Here is an 8,225-nt window from a genome sequence, read left to right as displayed (position 1 = left end):
GTAAATCGGGAATGAGTCTGGTTGTCGGGAGGGGTAATTTTACAGGATTTTTCTAATCCTGACATGCAAGATGGATTTCAAATTTTTCATAATTTTTTCTTATGACTAAAATTGATATATCTTAACATCCGTATGGTTGGATCATCTAAAAAATCATTTTAAAAATTAATCTTGTAAATCTGGAACGAGTCTCGTTGTTGGGAGGGGTAATTTTACAGGATTTTTTTTAATCCTGACATGCAAGATGAATTTCAAATTTTTTAATAATTTTTTTATGACTAAAATTGATATATATATATTAACATCCGTATGGTTGGATCTTCGAAAAAATTATTTTAAAAATTAATCTTGTAATTTGAGAACGAGTTTCGTTGTCGGAACAGGTACTTTTACCAGATATTTCTAATCCTGACATGCAAGATGTATTTCAAAGTTTTTAATAATTTTTTCATATGACTAAAATTGATATATCTTAAAATCCGTATGGTTGGATCGTCGAAAAAATCATTTTAAAAATTAATCTTGTAAATCGGGAATGAGTCTGGTTGTCGGGAAGGGTAATTTTACAGGATTTTTCTAATCCTGACATGCAAGATGGATTTCAAATTTTTTAATAGTTTTTCTTATGACTAAAATTGATATATCTTAACATCCGTATGGTTGGATCATCGAAAAAATTATTTTAAAAATTAATCTTGTAAATCGGGAATGAGTCTGGTTGTCGGGAGGGGTAATTTTACAGGATTTTTCTAATCCTGACATGCAAGATGGATTTCAAATTTTTCATAATTTTTTCTTATGACTAAAATTGATATATCTTAACATCCGTATGGTTGGATCATCTAAAAAATCATTTTAAAAATTAATCTTGTAAATCTGGAACGAGTCTCGTTGTTGGGAGGGGTAATTTTATAGGATTTTTCTAATCCTGACATGCAAGATGTATTTCAAATTTTTTAATAATTTTTCTTATGACTAAAATTGATATATCTTAACATCCGTATGGCTGGATCGTCGAAAAAATCATTTTAAAAATTAATCTTGTAAATCGGTAATGAGTCTGGTTGTCGGGAGGGGTAATTTTACAGGATTTTTCTAATCCTGACATGCAAGATGGATTTCAAATTTTTCATAATTTTTTCTTATGACTAAAATTGATATATCTTAACATCCGTATGGTTGGATCATCTAAAAAATCATTTTAAAAATTAATCTTGTAAATCTGGAACGAGTCTCGTTGTTGGGAGGGGTAATTTTACAGGATTTTTTTTAATCCTGACATGCAAGATGAATTTCAAATTTTTTAATAATTTTTTTATGACTAAAATTGATATATATATTAACATCCGTATGGTTGGATCTTCGAAAAAATTATTTTAAAAATTAATCTTGTAATTTGAGAACGAGTTTCGTTGTCGGAACAGGTACTTTTACCAGATATTTCTAATCCTGACATGCAAGATGTATTTCAAAGTTTTTAATAATTTTTTCATATGACTAAAATTGATATATCTTAACATCCGTATGGTTGGATCGTCGAAAAAATCATTTTAAAAATTAATCTTGTAAATCGGGAATGAGTCTGGTTGTCGGGAAGGGTAATTTTACAGGATTTTTCTAATCCTGACATGCAAGATGGATTTCAAATTTTTTAATAGTTTTTCTTATGACTAAAATTGATATATCTTAACATCCGTATGGTTGGATCATCGAAAAAATTATTTTAAAAATTAATCTTGTAAATCGGGAATGAGTCTGGTTGTCGGGAGGGGTAATTTTACAGGATTTTTCTAATCCTGACATGCAAGATGGATTTCAAATTTTTCATAATTTTTTCTTATGACTAAAATTGATATATCTTAACATCCGTATGGTTGGATCATCTAAAAAATCATTTTAAAAATTAATCTTGTAAATCTGGAACGAGTCTCGTTGTTGGGAGGGGTAATTTTACACGGATTTTTTTTAATCCTGACATGCAAGATGAATTTCAAATTTTTTAATAATTTTTTATGACTAAAATTGATATATATATATTAACATCCGTATGGTTGGATCTTCGAAAAAATTATTTTAAAAATTAATCTTGTAATTTGAGAACGAGTTTCGTTGTCGGAACAGGTACTTTTACCAGATATTTCTAATCCTGACATGCAAGATGTATTTCAAAGTTTTTAATAATTTTTTCATATGACTAAAATTGATATATCTTAAAATCCGTATGGTTGGATCGTCGAAAAAATCATTTTAAAAATTAATCTTGTAAATCGGGAATGAGTCTGGTTGTCGGGAAGGGTAATTTTACAGGATTTTTCTAATCCTGACATGCAAGATGGATTTCAAATTTTTTAATAGTTTTTCTTATGACTAAAATTGATATATCTTAACATCCGTATGGTTGGATCATCGAAAAAATTATTTTAAAAATTAATCTTGTAAATCGGGAATGAGTCTGGTTGTCGGGAGGGGTAATTTTACAGGATTTTTCTAATCCTGACATGCAAGATGGATTTCAAATTTTTCATAATTTTTTCTTATGACTAAAATTGATATATCTTAACATCCGTATGGTTGGATCATCTAAAAAATCATTTTAAAAATTAATCTTGTAAATCTGGAACGAGTCTCGTTGTTGGGAGGGGTAATTTTACAGGATTTTTTTTAATCCTGACATGCAAGATGAATTTCAAATTTTTTAATAATTTTTTTATGACTAAAATTGATATATATATATTAACATCCGTATGGTTGGATCTTCGAAAAAATTATTTTAAAAATTAATCTTGTAATTTGAGAACGAGTTTCGTTGTCGGAACATGTACTTTTACCAGATATTTCTAATCCTGACATGCAAGATGTATTTCAAAGTTTTTAATAATTTTTTCATATGACTAAAATTGATATATCTTAAAATCCGTATGGTTGGATCGTCGAAAAAATCATTTTAAAAATTAATCTTGTAAATCGGGAATGAGTCTGGTTGTCGGGAAGGGTAATTTTACCGGATTTTTCTAATCCTGACATGCAAGATGGATTTCAAATTTTTTAATAGTTTTTCTTATGACTAAAATTGATATATCTTAACATCCGTATGGTTGGATCATCGAAAAAATTATTTTAAAAATTAATCTTGTAAATCGGGAATGAGTCTGGTTGTCGGGAGGGGTAATTTTACAGGATTTTTCTAATCCTGACATGCAAGATGGATTTCAAATTTTTCATAATTTTTTCTTATGACTAAAATTGATATATCTTAACATCCGTATGGTTGGATCATCTAAAAAATCATTTTAAAAATTAATCTTGTAAATCTGGAACGAGTCTCGTTGTTGGGAGGGGTAATTTTATAGGATTTTTCTAATCCTGACATGCAAGATGTATTTCAAATTTTTAATAATTTTTCTTATGACTAAAATTGATATATCTTAACATCCGTATGGCTGGATCGTCGAAAAAAATCATTTTAAAAATTAATCTTGTAAATCGGTAATGAGTCTGGTTGTCGGGAGGGGTAATTTTACAGGATTTTTCTAATCCTGACATGCAAGATGGATTTCAAATTTTCATAATTTTTTCTTATGACTAAAATTGATATATCTTAACATCCGTATGGTTGGATCATCTAAAAAATCATTTTAAAAATTAATCTTGTAAATCTGGAACGAGTCTCGTTGTTGGGAGGGGTAATTTTACAGGATTTTTTTTAATCCTGACATGCAAGATGAATTTCAAATTTTTTAATAATTTTTTTATGACTAAAATTGATATATATATATTAACATCCGTATGGTTGGATCTTCGAAAAAATTATTTTAAAAATTAATCTTGTAATTTGAGAACGAGTTTCGTTGTCGGAACATGTACTTTTACCAGATATTTCTAATCCTGACATGCAAGATGTATTTCAAAGTTTTTAATAATTTTTTCATATGACTAAAATTGATATATCTTAAAATCCGTATGGTTGGATCGTCGAAAAAATCATTTTAAAAATTAATCTTGTAAATCGGGAATGAGTCTGGTTGTCGGGAAGGGTAATTTTACAGGATTTTTCTAATCCTGACATGCAAGATGGATTTCAAATTTTTTAATAGTTTTCTTATGACTAAAATTGATATATCTTAACATCCGTATGGTTGGATCATCGAAAAAATTATTTTAAAAATTAATCTTGTAAATCGGGAATGAGTCTGGTTGTCGGGAGGGGTAATTTTACAGGATTTTTCTAATCCTGACATGCAAGATGGATTTCAAATTTTTCATAATTTTTTCTTATGACTAAAATTGATATATCTTAACATCCGTATGGTTGGATCATCTAAAAAATCATTTTAAAAATTAATCTTGTAAATCTGGAACGAGTCTCGTTGTTGGGAGGGGTAATTTTATAGGATTTTTCAAATCCTGACATGCAAGATGTATTTCAAATTTTTTAATAATTTTTCTTATGACTAAAATTGATATATCTTAACATCCGTATGGCTGGATCGTCGAAAAAATCATTTTAAAAATTAATCTTGTAAATCGGTAATGAGTCTGGTTGTCGGGAGGGGTAATTTTACAGGATTTTTCTAATCCTGACATGCAAGATGGATTTCAAATTTTTCATAATTTTTTCTTATGACTAAAATTGATATATCTTAACATCCGTATGGTTGGATCATCTAAAAAATCATTTTAAAAATTAATCTTGTAAATCTGGAACGAGTCTCGTTGTTGGGAGGGGTAATTTTACAGGATTTTTTTTAATCCTGACATGCAAGATGAATTTCAAATTTTTTAATAATTTTTTATGACTAAAATTGATATATATATTAACATCCGTATGGTTGGATCTTCGAAAAAATTATTTTAAAAATTAATCTTGTAATTTGAGAACGAGTTTCGTTGTCGGAACAGGTACTTTTACCAGATATTTCTAATCCTGACATGCAAGATGTATTTCAAAGTTTTTAATAATTTTTTCATATGACTAAAATTGATATATCTTAACATCCGTATGGTTGGATCGTCGAAAAAATCATTTTAAAAATTAATCTTGTAAATCGGGAATGAGTCTGGTTGTCGGGAAGGGTAATTTTACAGGATTTTTCTAATCCTGACATGCAAGATGGATTTCAAATTTTTTAATAGTTTTTCTTATGACTAAAATTGATATATCTTAACATCCGTATGGTTGGATCATCGAAAAAATTATTTTAAAAATTAATCTTGTAAATCGGGAATGAGTCTGGTTGTCGGGAGGGGTAATTTTACAGGATTTTTCTAATCCTGACATGCAAGATGGATTTCAAATTTTTCATAATTTTTTCTTATGACTAAAATTGATATATCTTAACATCCGTAATGGTTGGATCATCTAAAAAATCATTTTAAAAATTAATCTTGTAAATCTGGAACGAGTCTCGTTGTTGGGAGGGGTAATTTTACAGGATTTTTTTTAATCCTGACATGCAAGATGAATTTCAAATTTTTTAATAATTTTTTTATGACTAAAATTGATATATATATATTAACATCCGTATGGTTGGATCTTCGAAAAAATTATTTTAAAAATTAATCTTGTAATTTGAGAACGAGTTTCGTTGTCGGAACAGGTACTTTTACCAGATATTTCTAATCCTGACATGCAAGATGTATTTCAAAGTTTTTAATAATTTTTTCATATGACTAAAATTGATATATCTTAACATCCGTATGGTTGGATCGTCGAAAAAATCATTTTAAAAATTAATCTTGTAAATCGGGAATGAGTCTGGTTGTCGGGAAGGGTAATTTTACAGGATTTTTCTAATCCTGACATGCAAGATGGATTTCAAATTTTTAATAGTTTTTCTTATGACTAAAATTGATATATCTTAACATCCGTATGGTTGGATCATCGAAAAAATTATTTTAAAAATTAATCTTGTAAATCGGGAATGAGTCTGGTTGTCGGGAGGGGTAATTTTACAGGATTTTTCTAATCCTGACATGCAAGATGGATTTCAAATTTTTCATAATTTTTTCTTATGACTAAAATTGATATATCTTAACATCCTGTATGGTTGGATCATCTAAAAAATCATTTTAAAAATTAATCTTGTAAATCTGGAACGAGTCTCGTTGTTGGGAGGGGTAATTTTATAGGATTTTTCTAATCCTGACATGCAAGATGTATTTCAAATTTTTAATAATTTTTCTTATGACTAAAATTGATATATCTTAACATCTGTATGGTTGGATCGTCGAAAAAATCATTTAAAAATTAATCTTGTAAATCGGTAATGAGTCTGGTTGTCGAGAGGGGTAATTTTACAGGATTTTTCTAATCCTGACATGTAAGATGGATTTCAAATTTTTCATAATTTTTTCTTATGACTAAAATTGATATATCTTAACATCCGTATGGTTGGATCATCGAAAAAAATCATTTTAAAAAATTAATCTTGTAAATCGGGAACGAGTCTGGTTGTCGGGAGAGGTAATTTTACAGGATTTTTCTAATCCTCACATGCAGATGGATTTCAAATTTTTTAATAATTTTTTCTTATGACTAAAATTGATATATCTTAACATCCGTATGGTTGTATCGTCGGAAAAATCATTTTCAAAATTAATCTTGTAAATCGGGAACGAGTCTGGTTGTCGGGAGAGGTAATTTCACAGGAATTTTCTAATCCTGATATGCAAGATGGATTTCAAATTTTTTAATAATTTTTTCTTATGACTAAAATTGATATATCTTAACATCCGTACAGGTTGATCGTCGAAAAAAATTATTTTAAAAATTAATCTTGTAAATCGGAACGAGTCTCGTTGTTGGGAGGGGTAATTTTATAGGATTTTTCTAATCCTGACATGCAAGATGTATTTCAAATTTTTTAATAATTTTTCTTATGACTAAAACTGATATATCTTAACATCCGTATGGTTGGATCGTCGAAAAAATCATTTTAAAAATTAATCTTGTAAATCGGTAATGAGTCTGGTTGTCGGGAGGGGTAATTTTACAGGATTTTTCTAATCCTGACATGCAAGATGGATTTCAAATTTTCATAATTTTTTCTTATGACTAAAATTGATATATCGTAACATCCGTATGGTTGGATCATCTAAAAAATCATTTTAAAAATTAATCTTGTAAATCTGGAACGAGTCTCGTTGTTGGGAGGGGTAATTTTACAGGATTTTTTTTAATCCTGACATGCAAGATGAATTTCAAATTTTTTAATAATTTTTTATGACTAAAATTGATATATATATTAACATCCGTATGGTTGGATCTTCGAAAAAATTATTTTAAAAATTAATCTTGTAATTTGAGAACGAGTTTCGTTGTCGGAACAGGTACTTTTACCAGATATTTCTAATCCTGACATGCAAGATGTATTTCAAAGTTTTTTAATAATTTTCATATGACTAAAATTGATATATCTTAACATCCGTATGGTTGGATCAGTCGGAAAAAATCATTTAAAAATTAATCTTGTAAATCGGGAATGAGTCTGGTTGTCGGGAGGGGTAATTTTACAGGATTTTTCTAATCCTGACATGCAAGATGGATTTCAAATTTTTAATAGTTTTTCTTATGACTAAAATTGATATATCTTAACATCCGTATGGTTGGATCATCGAAAAAAATTCATTTTAAAAATTAATCTTGTAAATCGGGAATGAGTCTGGTTGTCGGGAGGGGTATTTTACAGATTTTTCTAATCCTGACATGCAAGATGGATTTCAAATTTTTCATAATTTTTTCTTATGACTAAATTGATATATCTTAACATCTGTATGGTTGGATCATCTAAAAAATCATTTTAAAATTAATCTTGTAAATCTGGAACGAGTCTCGTTGTTGGGAGGGGTAATTTATAGGATTTTTCTAATCCTGACATGCAAGATGTATTTCAATTTTTTAATAATTTTTCTTATGACTAAAATTGATATATCTTACATCCGTATGGTTGGATCGTCGAAAAAATCATTTTAAAAATTAATCTTGTAAATCGGTAATGAGTCTGGTTGTCGAGAGGGGTAATTTTACAGGATTTTTCTAATCCTGACATGCAGATTGGATTTCAAATTTTTTCATAATTTTTTCTTATGACCTAAAATTGATATATCTTAACCATCCGTATGGTTGGATCAATCGAAAAAATCATTTTACAAATTAATCTTGTAAATCGGGAACGATCTGGTTGTCGGGAGAGTAATTTAAACAGGATTTTTCTAATCCTCCTGCA

Source organism: Apium graveolens, chromosome 3 (genome assembly GCF_009905375.1).
Source record: "Apium graveolens cultivar Ventura chromosome 3, ASM990537v1, whole genome shotgun sequence".
In the NCBI taxonomy this organism is placed as follows: domain Eukaryota; kingdom Viridiplantae; phylum Streptophyta; class Magnoliopsida; order Apiales; family Apiaceae; genus Apium; species Apium graveolens.
Note: the sequence above shows the minus strand (reverse complement) of the source record.